At 44.5% G+C, this 14,980-nt stretch overlaps 1 protein-coding gene across 1 annotated transcript in view; it reads left to right on the forward strand.

Moving 5' to 3' along the window:
* Positions 1-2,357: 2,357 nt before the first annotated feature.
* The window catches only part of JAK1 (Janus kinase 1), a 56,526-nt gene continuing 43,903 nt past the window's right edge, over positions 2,358-14,980 (forward strand). The window contains exon 1 of the mRNA XM_065071991.1: positions 2,358-2,560. The gene's annotated coding sequence lies outside the window, so the exon portion shown is untranslated. The remainder of the gene's footprint in view (positions 2,561-14,980) is intronic.

Below are 14,980 nucleotides of genomic sequence, written 5' to 3' on the forward strand. Positions count from 1 at the left end.
CCACCTCCTCGGCTTTGCTTTGATTTGCAGGTCTGAGCTTCAGGGTTTAAGGACATTAGCAATATCAGTTGCTGTGCTGGGAAATGCGCCCTGCCTGTAAAGCATAAATAACAAAGAGCTGGTGTGTTATTGGGCATGACAACCCACCAAGAAAAACTGATTGTGTCATGATAAAGGCAAAGCCATGGAAAGGGCCAGCAAGGATGAAAGATCATCAGTGGAAGCACAGCCTCTGCAGGCACTTCCCGGAGGACAGTGAACACCAGAGCAAGAAAGTGTCAGGCTTGTCAGCCACACACATTTGCAGGGTTTGTTCCCTCTCCTTCCAGCCTCAGGCTCTTTTCTAACCTGAGTTAAGATTACCAGAGTGATGGAAATGGGGTGAGACTCCTGTGTTTTCCCATGCAGCCACAGCATGTGGTTAATCGAGATCCAGTGGTGCCACACGGCTGGGGAAAAAGGTGAATGCGGTGCAAAAACATCCGAATTACACTCTGCTGGTTCCCTGACAGCTGTGGAAATAGGTGGGGAAGGGCTGGCTTGTGGCCTCTTGGGAGAGGGGGAGAAAAAAATCAGTGATTATCTGTCATTAGTTTGTAAAGTCCAGCCACCTGGAGATGCAGACACATGCACTCCCACACTATCAGCCCCCATCTCCCATGCAGGAGATGAAAAGCTTTGGGTTGGTTTCCTGGAGAATAGGTTCAAAACTCAGGATCACTGAGGCACGAGGCAGATGAGCTGGGACCTGTTTCGGTGTAAACTCTATAAACACCTCATAACAGCAAAGGGTCTTGCACACCCTTGAACTGTGCCTGAGAAGACCTTGACAAAAAAAATGTTATCAGTGTGCTTTGATTAGTCTGAATTACATGAAACTACTATTATGTTGAAAGGGGGCACGTTTTTTTAATGACTAATTTGGCTGCTAGGGCAATTCCCCCAGAAGGCAGCAGCAGATTGGCTTTTCTTCAGAAGAAAATGCCAAATACGTGTGTATGTGTGGGAAGCGGGGAATCATTTCATTGAACTGAATCATTTGCTTACTTATGTTACTTCCACTTGTGCTGTTTCCTGTGGCTTCAAGAAAAGTTCGAAACTACAGTGAAGAAACCCATTTATTTTCTAGCCGGGGGAATTATGTGTCTCTCCTCATTTTGCTGTAAAACACGCAAGTCGTTTACGCTGGTTTATTGACATCTGTGTCAGGCTAGAGATAGGGCTGTATGTTTTTTAAAAATGCTACAAATACAGGGGTAGTTGTGCCTGCACCGCTGCAGACGCTGGATCTCTGTGGTGTCAGCGGTGGCCTCATCGCTGGGGTGGCCAAGAAAACTCCCTAAATCCAGCACCGTCCAAGAGGTCCCAAAATTCATGTTGGGTGACGGGCATTTTTTAAGCACCTGCTGTCAATCCCCTGGGTGTTGGGCTGGGTCCCACCGCCCCCGCTAAAGCCAGGAGGCAGATCCATTTTGAGCTCCCTTCTCCCTGTGCACACTGTGGCCTGGGCAGGGGTGTGCAGAACGGGATCTGGGGGTGCTGGTGGCAGATGGCTGAACATGAACCAGTGTGTGCCCACGTGGCCAAAAAGGCCATGAGCATCCTGGCTTGTATCAGGAACAGCATGGCCAGCAGGGCTAGGGAAGTGATTGTGCCACTGTACTGGGCGCTGGTGAGGCCACACCTTGAATCCTGTGTTCAGTTTTGGGCCCCTCATCATAAGAAGGACATTGAGATACTAGAGGAAGTGCAGAGGAGGCAATGGAGCTGGTGAGGGGCTGGAGCACAAGTGTGATGGGAGCGGCTGAGGGACCTGGGGGGTTCAGCTGGAGAACAGGAGCTGAGGGGAGACCTTCTGATCTCTGAACTGCCTGAAAGGAGGTTGGAGCCAGGGGGGGTCAGGCTCTGCTCCCAAGGAACAAGCGCCAGGACCAGAAGAAACGGCCTCAAGTTGCACCAGGGGAGGTTGAGGTTGGATCTGGGGAACAATTTCTTCCCCAAAGGGCTGTGGGGCATTGGAACAGGCTGCCCAGGGCAGTGGTGGAGTCACCATGCCTGGAGAGGTTGAATGGATGCGGAGATGAGATTCTTAGGGACATAGTTCAGTGCTAGAGTTGGGTTAGGTTACGGTTGGACTCGATGATCCTGAAGGTTTCTTCCAACTAAAATGACTCTGTGATTCTATGCTCGGCGGCCCCTGAGGGCCTGACCGGCCTTCTGCCTCGCGTGGGCCGGCAAGTCCCCTCAGCAGCTGCCTCCCAGCCCCGCTACCGGAGCCCAGCGGCGAGACCGCCTCCTCAGCGCGGCCGGCGGGAGGCGGCCCCCGCCAGGCACCACCCCCGGGCGGGCCCGGCCCTGCGCATGCTCCGCGGGTGGACGCCGCTGCCGCCGTGCCGGGACCGCCGCCCTGCCGCTGCTGCGACCCGCGGGCTGCGGTCTCCTCGCCACCGGGCCGGGTCGGGCCGAGCCTCGCGCCCCCCAGCCCCGCGGGGCTGCGGCTGAGCGGCACGGCCGCCCCGCGATCGCCTCTCATTCGCCCCGGCGAGGCGCGACGGAAGCGGTGAGTGGGGCTGGAGGGGGTTTCTGCGGCCCCCTGGCCGGGCCCTGGGCCGAGGGGAGCCGGGAGGGCGGTGCGGGCGGCGGGCGCTTCCGTGAGAGGCGCTCCCGAGATGGCCGCCGGTGCCGGGCGCGGAGGCGGCGCGGGGGTTTCCCGGGCTCAGCGCGGCGGGCGGGCCCGACGCAGGGGTGTAGGGCTCCCGTCAGCACAGAGGGCCCGGGGAGCGGCGGGGGACGAGTCCGCGGGCTGCCAGGCTCGGAGCGGGTTTTCAGGGCCACGTTTCGGCGAGCGGCGGCGGGGCAGGCCTGGCCCTGGTGCTGAGGAGGAACCAGAATGAAATAACTTCGGTTCTGCCCGCTGGTGGTGGACATGGGTGAAATGTAAAAAATACGCAGGTGCTCGTGAGTGAGCTCGGACCCCCGTGAGCTCCTGGGAGTCCTCAGGCTTCTCTGCAAGTGGAGCTGCTGTGAAGATGCTGCTGCCTTGTGCGTCTGTGCAAATTCAGGGCTTGGAAAAACGGACGGGGTCCAGCTGTCAGTCTGGCATCGGTTCCTCTGTTGGGGATAGACACACTCGGGACACCTTTCAGCCCCCTCTGTAGGTGCTCCCTTCCCCCAGGATGCTGACAGCCAGGTCACCTGTTGGGCGGGTGTCTGTCACCCAAAGGACAAGCAGGGATGTGGAGCAGGGCCCTTGGCAAGTTGCGCCTAATTTCCACTTTCTCCAGACACCTAAAAATGTAATTTGCTTTTTCTCTGTGTGTGAAAAAAAATTGCTGTCAATTGCTGTCAGTTGGGGTTCTCAAAATACTTAGAGAAAGTTCATGTGTGAGGAGCACCAGGACACCAAAGTGTGAAGCACGTTGACCTGGTACTGACCATGTAGGTTGTTGGCAGGAGGACATGTCAGTCGCTCGGTGTGGCAGGAGAGGGGGACCCGTCTCAGTTGAACAGTTTAGGAGAAGGATGGGGTGATGCTGGTGAAGCTGGGGCAATTAGGGATGGGAGGGATATATTTTGAGGCATAGAGAACAGTGCAGATAAATGCAGTGCAAGTTTGTTTTTTATTTTTGAGGGGAATGGAAATAATTCAAAATTGCGTCAGTGTTTAAATGCAACTCCAATTAGCCCAGTTTAACTCTTGGTCGTAACTCTCTGCAATTTTATTCTTGAGCTGAGAATTTTATTTGTGTCTGCTGAAGCTCAGTATTAAGTTCAGTTTTGACCATATATGGGGCCTGGTAGGCATTTCCTCCAGGACTTGTTTTTAAAACACACAGGAAGTTGCACCTTGATCGGGGTTTGTGCTGGGTGACACCAAGACAGGTGCTTTGAAACACAGCCAGTTGAGGACATGCTGCTCACGTTTAAGCAAACAGGCTCTTGCCATCATTTGCAGAGTTAAAAGTTAAAAGCAGCCACAGGCAGGTTTTACAAGTGTTTTTGTCAATACATTTTTAGTGCTTCTCTTCTCCTTAAATATCTGGCTTATCTAAGGATCTGCAAGCCGTTTGTTCCAAAGCCCAGTGAAACAGAGAATATACTGTGCTCGGACAGAGCAAAACTGCAAACATTTGACCTTTGTGAAAGGTTGGGTGAAAAACTTGTGAAAAGCCAAGGCAAGTGGGTTTAAATTTGCTCAAGAATCTAAACACAGAACTGGAATAACTTTAGGTTTGTGAACTCCTGGAAGTCTCTGCACTGCAAAAAATCTTTCAGAATGAATGTGGCCTTTTCTGAGAGGTAGATTCCGTAAATCTCAAACTGTTCAGGAATATGCTGTTTCTGTATGTCCAAATTGACTTGTTTGTTCAATCAGTTTAGTTAAAAAAAAAAAAAAAAAAAAAAAACAAACAACAAAACAAATGAGAAGTAAGATCTGGAGCAAAACTTTGGAAAGCAAACCTATATCAGTTGCAAAACAAAAAGCTGAAGTGTTCCTGAACAGTCGCTGAACAGACTTGGTGGGTAAAATCAAGACACCTTTTAAACTAATTTTTTTTCTTAGTCAAACAGAGTCTGCAATTTAAAGTTATTTTAATTCTTTTACCTTACCTCTTGGGGGGCTGGAACTAATCCAGGGCTCTTTGTTTGAAAAATAAGTGATACCAACTCAGTAAATTTCGATCGACATTTCTGTAGTAGTTCACAGTCTTGCAAATGAAAGACTGAATTCACAGAAACTAGCTTCCCTTTTTTGTGTAGAGGGGAAAAATCTTTCCGTTTTCGTAGGCAGTATCCGGACAGTGATGCCTGCTGTTTCAGACAGGAGGATTTAGCCTTTTTCCTACTGCGTACCTCCCCATCTTCCCTCAAAAGAGTTGAAATACCCTTTTCACCTGCAGAACTGGCCTCAGGTTTCTTGGAATCATGCTGCTGCCTGACTTGGTGTGAGGAAGAGAAGTTCAAAATACAGCAACAAACCCAAATGGAGAACTCTCGGGTCTCTACACTCTGTTGGGCATGAACTGCACAGAAAGGAGCTGCCCTGTGTTTACATAAATATAAAGGTGTTTGAATTGATTTGAGAGGTTATAGCGTTTGCACATACGAACCAGTCTTAAAGGTTTGTTTTTATTTAGATGTGAAAAGGATTGTTAGGAGAACACTGAGATGCCAGTTTATGGAGGGAATACTGAGTTGGGCCTTAGTTCCTGACTTGTCTCATGTCCAACAGCAGTTAAAAATGATAAAATGTTTTCTTCTGGACAATAAACAGGCAATATTACATTTTCTTAAAGATCAAGCATTATTCCCGTAAATACACTCAGAGTTGCTTTAGATTGCTAAAGCACTTAAAATGCAATTAGATTTCAGGTATTGGTAATGGCAAACACTTGCCAAATTGATAGAAAATGGCTTTTACAGCTCAGCACGTGATTCAGGCAGTTAATACTCAGGCTGCCTTTTGCAGAGAAAGCTTTTCATGGGCTGACCCTTCTCAGTTCTGAGACAAATGCACTTGAACCTCATCAAGAAGAAAAGTGGAATCTCAAAAGAACAGCATTTTGGGGTGTTTGGCAGCTAAATTGTTAGTTCTGTCTACTGCTGTAGTTTCTGTACAGTACACGAAGTGACAGATTGGGGTGCAGGGGGATTATTCTGCTCACTCACTCAATGCCTCTAGCAGCGCTTTAGGTACCCTGTCTAGTACTTGTTTTCCCATTCACTAGACCTTCCAAAAAACTGAAACAATGCTAAAAAGCACTAGGTTACTGGAAAAATAAGTTGATGATGGTTCTCTTGGGCAAACTGGTTGCAGTTTCTCTCGATTCAAATGGGAGGGGGAAAGAACGGAAGTGCGATTTAGTGGTTTGAATTTCCTGGCCTGTTGAGCACAGGTGGATTTTTAAGGAACAGGTCCTGACATTCTCTTCATGCTCAAGGGCTTATAAAAGTTCAGACAGGCTGGCTAGAATAATTATCTTTTTTTTTTTTTCCCCCTGAACTGGTTATATAAATGTAACATAACTTGCGTAACTAGCAGAAAAACTGAGCTACAGGAAACTGGAAGAGCAGCTTCTACTTGGAAAAGTATAGTCTGTATCTCTTATATTGTATATTGTTACCTTTTACCATCATTTGACAGCATGAGTTGTTTGATGGCAGTGACAAAAATATGGTTCTCTGCAAGTTATGTGATTGTGATTATACATTAAAACAGCTGGCCCATAAATATATCTGTTAGGATTTTTTTTTTGTCCTGCAGGTTGTGAAAGGTATAATAGGAATGAAAAGCTGGAGGGTGATGGAAAAGTGGAGGATGTGCACGTTGTCCTGAACTAAGGAGTGAGGTAGTGGTGAGAGCCTGGGAAAAATCAAACTAGAGTTTGTGCTTGAAGAGCTTTGATTATGAACAGTGCAGTTATAGGATCACAGGATGGTTTGTGTTGAAGGGACCTTCCCAGCTCCCCCAGTGCCACCCCTGCCATGAGCAGGGACATCTTCACCAGCTCAGGTTGCTCAGAGCCCCGTCCAGCCTGGCCTGGGATGTCTCCAGGGATGGTTCATCCACCACCTCTCTGGCCAGCCTGGGCCAGGCTCTCACCACCCTCAGGGGCAACAGTTTCTTCCTCATGTCTGCTTTGAATCTTCAGAGGTGCTTCAGCCCTCAGGTCATGTGTATGGCCCCTCTCTGGACCAGCTCTAACCAAAGAAGAGGAAAATAATTTCTATTAGAGTAATTACTTAGTGTTGCTATTGATTCTGCTTTGTCAGCGGTTCTGATAGTAAACAAACCATCTTCCAAAAAATTCCACGACACTGTTCTGCTGTAGCCATGGAGTCCCTGAAGGAACAGAAAGGGCTTATTACTAAAGAACAGGCTTTTACAAGGCAACTGGCTTCAAGAAACTCATCCATTGTAAATGCATGTCTCTGACAGCTTTGGTCTGTGAAATATTTTGGACTCCTCCTTTGAAGCTGGTCTGCTACGTAAAGGAGGGTCTGCTAATAAATTGAATAAATTCAGTATTTAATTCTCTGACTTTTGAAGCATGTAGGATTTGCCGTGAGTCAAGCTCTGGGTTGCCTGTGTGTGTACTAGAGGAGGAGACGGGGAGGTTCACAAAGATAAGGAGCTGCTCTGCAGGTGGAGAAGCATAAAACGCAGCACTCAGTGGGTTTAGAAGCCTTGGAGTGTTTTAGTCTCAACCGTGTCTCTGGCCAGTGCCCAACTTTGGCTAAAAAACCTGTTTATTCCTTCAACACTTTTCTCCCCCACTTTCTTCAGGAAATGCTGCATTCCCTCTCAGTCCCAAAAGGTTTAATTCCCTTTGAACGCAAAATCTAAGTGACCACTGCTGTTCATACTTCCAGGAGAAAATTTCTGAAGGAAAATGTGTGCGTTCCTCAGACGGTGCAGCGAAATCTCCCTTGTTTGCCAAGTGGATCTGAGAGGGGCCCTGACTTGTTGAGGCACCAATACGTGAACACAGTGCACGTTTTTAGCAGTTTTGGACATCAAGTGCTGTTTAAACTGCTCCTTGAGTGTTTTGTTTCATTTCCAGCTCTTCAAAGACTGAGCATTGTCCATCAGGTGGCCCAGCTGGAATATAGCAGGGTATTGAAATATTCAATTTTTAGTGATACTCTTAATAATTACCCTTCCATCTAGGGCATATTCTGTCAAAATATTTGTTGGTCTTCCACTTCAGATCTTTTAAACCTCTTCATTTTACTGGCTGGAAGTTGAGATTGAGGTAATATTGACTCATGCTGTTTTGCACAGGAAAAAATTGTTGTTCAACCTGGGAGCTTGTACCTGGATCTGCTGGGAGAGCTGCCGTGCCCAGGGCTGTGCTGGCAAAAATCCTGACACCTTTCATGGCAGGAGGAGGGACAGATCTGAGCCTTCTGCTTTTCTACGTCAGAAAAATGAAGATCATGCTAGAGCTGTGACTTGGACAGGACAGGGAACGCTTGCAAGAAATCTGTTTGTATGTGGCCTCGGTTTTTCAGGAAATTAATTTGGCAGAACTTGCTATTGTACTCATTTTGAGACACTAACAGCACAAAGAGATACATTAAACAAACATTAAAAGCCTTGGCACTTGTACAGTCTAAATAACTTCCTGTTGCTTGCCATCCATAAATACCTGTCTCTGCACTCCTGGATTTTACCAAATAGAATAACAAATTCAAATTCAAAGCAGGTTAGTTTTTTAATATTTTTTTTTCTTTTTTTTTTTTTAATAAAGGGCAGAGGATGTTTAAGGAAAAAAAAAACCCCAAAGGTACTATCTAGCTTAAGTGTTGCATTAGGCTCAGCCTTTTATATTTAAATCTGCGGTTTTGCATGGCTTGATTTTTCTTTTTCGTCCCTAGGGTCTTAGCTCAAGCTGGTGGGCTCCTGCATGGAAAGAAAATGTGGCCACCCTCAGTTCTGAGATTTTTGATCAAGAACAACTATGAGCTGGCATTTGCAATTCACTTATATGTTTTTCTTGTGCACTCTGTGTCTTTCGTGTTTACTGAAGACACACAAGAAGTAACCTTTCTCTTCCTGAACTTTGAGGAAAAGTGAAATACAGAAATGTATGGCAAAACAGATGCTAATAATTTTGAAATTGCCAGAGCCTGTCTATTTAGAGAGTTTAAAAGTTCAAAACGAACCAGGGGGTTAAATCAGTGAGCCCAACTTGTATGGATCAGCATCTCTTGTCACCTCTTCCAGTTCTGTGACCTGTGCTGGGGCTCTGTGTTCTGCAGGAGTTACCCTCCCCACTGAAAACAAGATTACGAATGCACTGTTCGCCTTTTTGCTTTTTCCTGCTGTTGATTTTTGTTGCATTTGTATTAAACCATATTTTTTTCCTTATTTGAATCTTCAGCCCTTCTTTCTTGTTCTTAAGACTTCTGCTGAAGGGAGAGAAAGGTGCATTTGACTTACTATTGAAGGAAGAGCTGTAGGTCTAAAATTTAGCACTTGCTTCTGCTGTTTGTAATGGTGAAGTCTGTATGAGTGGTGTACAGGCTGCCACGGACACCACGTTCTGCTGAAATGGTGTCACAGCCTTGTGACTTTTCTGCCTGTTTTTCTATTAGAAGCATCAGTGCTGGGAATGGCTTAAATGTATTTTATTTGACTGTTACATATTGATTTTTAGAAAGTCTCTTAATAACTCTGTCCCCTAAAGACAGGGAATAGTGAAGAGTTCATCCAGATTCTGCAAAGTGCTGATGTAGTCAGAGAAAAGGAGCCTGTCTGAGCCTCATTTTTTTTGAAGGACCGTAACTGTTCATTGCTGAGCAAACTTCTCCTTGTGTTTGTTTTGTTGTATCGTTGCCTTCACGAAGCGAGGACAGCAGTTGTGTTTATGGATGATAAAGAACAAGCCCCCATACCCTGATGAACATGTTGTATGTAGATGCAAGTTGCTGGCAGGAGCGTTTCCAACAGGGATTCTCGCTCGGAAGCCTCTGTCTTGCCACCGGCATCACCTGGGAAAAAATCAGCTTGTGTTGTTTTATACCAACACTTATTTGAGTAGTAATTCATGGCCATGAACACCTTTCTTGTAAGTGTGGAGTTGATTAATACAGGAGAGCATGGGTTTGATTTCACTGTCAAAGCCACAGGTGGTAAGTGAAAGGACATACAGGGATAGCTGACTTAAAGAGCTTTATTTTTACAAAAGAACAGCAGCTCTCTTCTGCCAAGTTAAAAAAAATGTCCTGTGGGTTTTACAGTCCTTTCAGCTTCCTGTACATGTGACTTAAAACACGGCCAAGTTACATCTATATAAGCGAGATACATCCGCAAACAGGGCTCACTTTGCTTAAAAAAGGGCACCCTTTAAGTCCTGGAACAACTAAAACCTGAGGTGCAGGTCACATTGGCCTGGCTGCCTACGAATTCACTGTTGACCCTTTGTTGGGATTGACAGCAAGTTCACCTTGCAGTAGAAGCATGCAGTTATCTCCAGGTTTAATCACACCATATTCTTAAAAGGCTGCCATTGAATTCAGTGGAAAAGGAGCCTGCGTTTTCCTTGGCTGAGGGTGTGTGCGGAGGAAGGAGATGAGTCGGGTATCGGTGGGGCTGTGGTTTCACCCCGCAGATCACAGCAGCACATTCTTCTTAAGACGCTCCTGTCGTGACATGTCACCCTTCGGATTAACGTTCCAGCTCAGGCTTCTCACCAGCTCCCCCTCACCTTCCGCAGGGATGTATGAAATTGGACACTTGTGAAAATCGTGCTGAAGAAACACGGGTGGAAGCAATTTAACAACTTCATATAGCCCGGCGTATACAAAATATTTTTCTCTAGAGCTGACTTGCACTGCAGCGCATGCCCGTTGCCGTGCTTTGCACATCATTTAGCATGCGAAGAAGCATTTATGTATTTATTTTATGTGACAAGGGCAGGGCCTGCCAACCCATAAATCTATGACAGGACTCTGGCTCTTTAGGGCGAGAAGTCTGGATTATGTGTTACCTTCACCTGTTGCGTGCCTTCAGATTGTTTCATGCTTTCTCCAATGAACAAATAACTTACAATTTTTTAATCCATTATATCTTTATTACTTAACTGCTCAGTAAAGTTTAATTAGCAGTTAGTGTGAACTGCCGTGCTTGTTTGTGTACATATACACCACATGTGTTTAGAGTTCCACACAGGCTCAGTTCTGCACAGACAGTGCCTATCAGTGAAGCTGAGTAATTACAGAAATAACTTGGTTTGTGCCAAGTTCTGGTGAGTTCAGCCTTTAAAACAGACCTGCAATGCAAACTGCTGTCTCTTCCTGATAATTTTGCTGAAGTTGGCAAAGGCTCTTGTTACAACTGCAGCTTTTTTGCATGACTCTAGCTGGAAATAAGATTTGCCACACACTTCAGCTCAGTTTTTTAAAACCATTTAATCAATTCTAGTTCTGCATTCGAAGCCAGGACAGTTCTCACATTTATTACCACCACTTGGGATGTACCATCCCCAGGTGTTTATTGCTCCCTTTCTGTCGGAAAAACCACACTGAACCATTTACACTTTCTTTTTTTGCCAGCAGAGACTGGTAGCCACCAGTAAAATAGTAACATCTTCACCAGGCTCTGCTGCCTGTACAAAAAGCATGGACATCTGCTCGCAGCCAAAGTGATTTTAGAAGTGACGGAATTATATTTTAAAAGAAAATCCTCTCTCTTAGATATGGCTCAGAAGCTTTCAAAAGCAGCCAAGATCATCAGCTTTCCCAGACCGTTTCAAGGTGTTTATTTTTTAAAACCTGTAGTTACTCGGTTTCAGAGACAGGGAAAGTTGAGAGTGGTTTAATTAGCAGGCGAGACTGACATAACAATGCTAATCTTGGAAACAAATGCACGCTTATGGTCTTACAAAGCTATTCTGCTGGTTTCAGTGGGGCATCTAGTGGTGTGTACTCAGGGCACAGCCTACAAGCATTAACATATAATTTGCTGGGCCTCAACCAAAGTCTTAAGGAGCCACTTATTGTGTTACATTTCTGCGTTAATAGAGATTAATTTTTCAGGACTTACTTTTGAATCAGACTCTTCTTAGGGTAGGTAACATGGCATAGTTCTGTGGAGCAGCAAGCAGCCTGCTCCATGAACATCCATTATAACCTGTGAAAAAATGCGGTAATTCACTTTTCTCTCATTTGTAATTAGTGATGAGCTATAAAATGTCTTTTAAAGGGGTAGGAGGAAAAGGTACCTTATTGGAAATTTGGCCTGAGAAGTGAAGCATTCTGCAATAAACTGATGACTTAGAAATGCTGTTGTAGAGTTCAGTCTTGATTTTGCATAGTGAGTCCTGCTTTCCGAGTTTACAGCTGAGGTCTGTCTTCCTGATTTTATTTGCTTTTGGTCCTGTTCATTTCCAGAAGTTGTGACCTTAAAAAGTTAACTGGTATATTCTTTCATCTGTGAGCATGAGTAATGTAAGGGGGGTGGGGAAGGAGGAGCTCAGTGCAACTCATTTTGCAATAACTCTGTGTTCTTTTCTCTTTCATATTATAATTTTATAGCCGTGGACTTGTTTTAGTCAAAGGCACTGGCTTTAGGCGAAGAAAAATCATAATTTGATCCTGATTTTTTTATTTATTAGGCAAAACATCATCTTATGCTTCAGAAATATGATGCTCTTGCCTGAGCAGGAGATCTCAAGAGGTTCCTTCCCACTTCAGCCACTTTGTGACATGAAAGTTGTGGTTTAATAAAATTAACACCTCGATATGTCCATTTTTAATTTAATTTCCTAGTTGGATTTCTTGCCAGATTGAATTTGTGTATTTCAGTCCTCTAAAAAAAAAGTAAATTATAATAACTAGCATGGAATAGCATGTTATTGGAATATCTGGTATGCTTATTCTGTTTCCCTTGCCACATCTGTTTGCTCTCTTGTTACAGTAAACAGAAAAGAATTTATAAGATTGAAAAATGGTGGTTTTGGCTTCTGTGATTCTCAGTTAAGCTTTCATCATTCCCAGCTAAAATGACAGGGTGGCTCTTTCTGAGTTTTTGTCCAAAGTATTTTTCAGGAGTTAAGTATGTGATGATAACTAACAAAAACAATATTTAGAGCAGCCTAAATGAAGTCCTTTGCCCTGATTTCAGTGACTTCTGCTCACAATCCGTTAGTGCTCAGAATTTCTTGACGAGGAAAAAAGTGGTCTAGTATTTCTGATGTGTTTAAAACAAGTCAAGTCTTGTATTATCATCAAATTAAAAAAAATATTGAGGAGTTTTTCTGAATCTCACAAATCTCTAGATGTACTTTGGCTTCCTTGTTATGAATGGTAAGGAGACAGTGGCACATGGATTTATCTCTTTGCAGATGTCAGGAATTGAATGCTGCTCACAGGGATGTTGTGGAAAAGGCTTTTGGCCTTTTTGCTGAAATTCAGGTGAACTTGTGTTTTCTGCATGTCTTGTTCCACTAGACTTTCAGATTTTCGAAAGACATTAATGGTACACTCAACTCTGGAGGGGGAGGAAACAGGCTATGGGTTCTTGTTGGAAGCCAATGGATACTGAGAGCCAGCTCTCCGGTGGCTTGGTAAGAAAACAGAAAATGAGAAATTTGAGGTTCTCATAAGTGTAGGTGCACACACTTCAAAAAAAAAAAAAAAAAAGCAGCATCATCAAGAACTTCTTTTTGTGCTCAAGAGCCTGCAGTTGGAGAGGAGCGGAGTGGCACAGAGTGGAATGGGCACGGTGTGAACGTCCTTTTTCCATGTGTGTGAAGGTCCTGCCAGAGCAGAAACTGTGGGTAGATCTCCAAAGATGATCTCCCCTCCTGAGTGCTGGTATAAGACACGGTTTGGAGTGGAAAGGAGAAATTGTGGGGAGCGCCAGAATCCCCTCTTCTCCCTCAGAAACCTGCATGGATGGATTCCTGCTGGGGAAGATCAGCTGGTTTGTGTGACCTGTGGTGTCCTGGGGACACTCCAGACACGGTTCCAGGAGCCCCGAGCACAGAGGTGATGTTCACTGGGGGATGCGTGTGTTTTGTGGTGTTCGTCATCGTGATGCTCAGACATGGAAGTGGCAAGTTCTGCGCGGCTGACTTGTTGACTGTCTGTAGACCAACAGCATGCTGGATTTTTTTGTGTTTACTTCCCCTTAAGAGTGAAGGAAATACATTTTCTTCTATGTGTATAGAAAGGCTGTGTCTAGAACGGGATAGAGAAAGGCAGGACACTGCAGGTAACCTTGCAGACTGAAGATAACCACTGCATGTGCGCAGAAGTCACCTAAAAATAAACATTTGCTTTATAATTTCTGGTTAAATACAATTTATGTGCATTTAGTTGTTTGAGAAAAAGAACCGATTTTACTTCACAATATAGAAGTAAATACCAAGACAGATATGCAGCTGGGTTATAGCCAGATTTCTGGGCTGTAAGACACTGGAGAAGATTTGGGTTAGTTGTTTAAAAACGGGATATTTCCTCTCTGTGAAGTTCATGTGATAATTCTTGGATTTCTTAAGAAAACTGCTGGAGGGATGATACATTCCAGTTGCTACAGCACTTACAGATATTTTTTTCTAATTAAAAAAAAAAGTTTGTAGAGATCACTCGTAACTAATTTCTGTGAGTTTTCTCTCAAGTCTCTATTTAACCTTTCAATATAGAGATCTACTTAATGTAGCTAATATTTATTTAATGTTCATTAAAAGACTCTTTCCCTTTAAAATAAAACCTTCCAGATTTTAGAAAAGTGTGTTAGGCTACAAATCAATAGTTTTTTTTTGACTGGTCGTGAATGTAATTCTGAAACTATTCAAGCGTTATAGATCTTTTAATGTGTTGACGCATTTTGAGTCAGTTTTTCAGGGGCTAACAGCCTTCTGGCAATTACAGTGACTTAGGGCAGTGGTTTGGAGGGAAGGTTCTTATCTTCCTAAAATCCACGGGGCTTCCACAAATGCTGAGGAATTTCTGATGTCAAAACATTGATTTTTGTAGAGGCTGAACAGTTTAAGACTGGGGATATTTGTATGTTACGATAAACCAACATTGTAATGAAATTTGAAAGAGGCTATGTTGTTACGATTCCTGCTTGTGAACTTGCAGTTAAATTTCTAAGTTGCTTTTAAGGACAGAAAAAAGGAAGTAGGTTTATGGTGAAGAGTATTTAGAGCTGAGGCTTAAGGAGCCATGTTAGAGCTCACAGTTTGTGTACACACAATGCACCTTCTGCTTTTAGTTTTCATTATTTTCTACAGAAGTGCATGTGCTTTAACGGACAGATTTGCTCCCCAAGGTTTTTTTTCCTCTAAGTATTTTTTGTAGGTGCTATTGCCCACTACAGTTAAATACTTATTGCCCAGAATAGCTGCACTGTGGTATTTGCAGATTGTCCAGCTCCAGACCTGGATCAAAGAGCAAAATGCCCAGCTGGTTTGTAAAAATTCCTTTTCTCCATAGTTTTTAGTTTTGAAATCCAGGCTTTGGAACT

This window comes from Columba livia, chromosome 8, assembly GCF_036013475.1.
Source record: "Columba livia isolate bColLiv1 breed racing homer chromosome 8, bColLiv1.pat.W.v2, whole genome shotgun sequence".
Classification (NCBI taxonomy): domain Eukaryota; kingdom Metazoa; phylum Chordata; class Aves; order Columbiformes; family Columbidae; genus Columba; species Columba livia.